Source organism: Anneissia japonica, unplaced genomic scaffold (assembly GCF_011630105.1).
Source record: "Anneissia japonica isolate Jap-2015-1 unplaced genomic scaffold, ASM1163010v1 scaffold284995_len508010_cov190, whole genome shotgun sequence".
Taxonomy (NCBI): Eukaryota; Metazoa; Echinodermata; class Crinoidea; order Comatulida; family Comatulidae; genus Anneissia; species Anneissia japonica.
Window position 1 is genome coordinate 291,193 of NW_022730633.1, and position 1,336 is coordinate 292,528.

General features: G+C 34.4%; 1 protein-coding gene across 1 annotated transcript in view; it reads right to left on the bottom strand.

Annotated features, from left to right (window-relative positions):
- LOC117114974 (A disintegrin and metalloproteinase with thrombospondin motifs 1-like) overlaps positions 1–1,336 on the bottom strand; it is a 40,944-nt gene that overhangs the window by 9,975 nt on the left and 29,633 nt on the right. The gene's annotated exons all lie outside the window — the stretch shown is intronic.

The following is a 1,336-nucleotide window of genomic DNA, read 5'->3' on the forward strand; positions in this document are numbered from 1 at the left end:
TATATATATATATATATATATATATATATATATATATATATATATATATATATATATATATATATATACCAAAGTATCAGATCATATGTATAGAAATATGCAACACATGTGCTTGTTAGACATGCGGTATGGCCCTGTTCTGATTGGTCAGTTATGAAGTTTGACTGACAATCCAAATTAACACCTTCCGACATTAACCATGAATCAGGTAGCACAATCCGACTGGCAATCTAGTTTTGACAGGGTAGGGCATTTTTTATGGTGAAATATTATGTGTCTGTCAACATTTGAGTTAGGCATCTAAATACATAAAAGGCCATAGCTTTAGGGCATGGTCCCCAACCCCCACTTGGAATCATGAGCATAGCTACTTTACTGGCCCCTAGACACCCACCTTATGGACCTTGGGGGACCAGGGTGACAGACTCAAATATATGAGAGTAGTATAATAATGGAATTAAGGACCCAATAATCTCAATGGTGCACTGAGCCTTGTTGCTGCTTCCAGCCAATATTCAGATAAAATTACCTGAAATACAATAATATTCAAAGGATCCTCCTCTTATCCAATGTTGGAGTATTAACTGTGCATAGTATCACTATTTATTTGAACTAATAACTGTATTCAAACATAAACACAATGAATTCTGCATAAGTTAAATCTAATATAATGAAATTTAATTAACTACAGTAAATATTAAATTGCGATCTATGATATGGTGCTTATTTAAATAGGGCGTTAATTCAAACAGACATTAATTCAAACTTGCACTTATTCAAACTTGTGTTTACTCACACTATATAACACTATATGTTGAGCAAATACAGTATGTCAGCTGCACTATGTAACAAAGTCAACCCAAACCAGTCACTCCTCGCAAATTATGTTCACAGATATATAATGACCAAAACATGTTGGAATGTCAAAATTTTCAAAATCTATTTTATTGCACTAAACTAAACTTCATATACTGTATCTACACATCGTGCTATGTTGTTATTTTCCCCATTTTGTAATATTAAAACAACATTTTTTAATGATTTGGTGATGGTCTCTGCCTGAGGAATGTCCAAAATCATAAATCAGAAGGCTGCTTTCTCAATACTGTACTTTAAACAGATGTATGTTTAAACTCCTGACACTTCACAACAAAATGTCGGATTTTATAAATTAATAACTAAAAATCTATATTTTAGGAGGAGTGACTGGTTTGGCTTGTCTTTGCCATGTATAAGGATTTATCATAATCACCAGGGGCGGATCCAGAAATGTCCAAAAGGGGGGGCCGGAAGGGGGGCCGAAAGTTGGGCCGATTGAGACAACACTGTCGTAGGG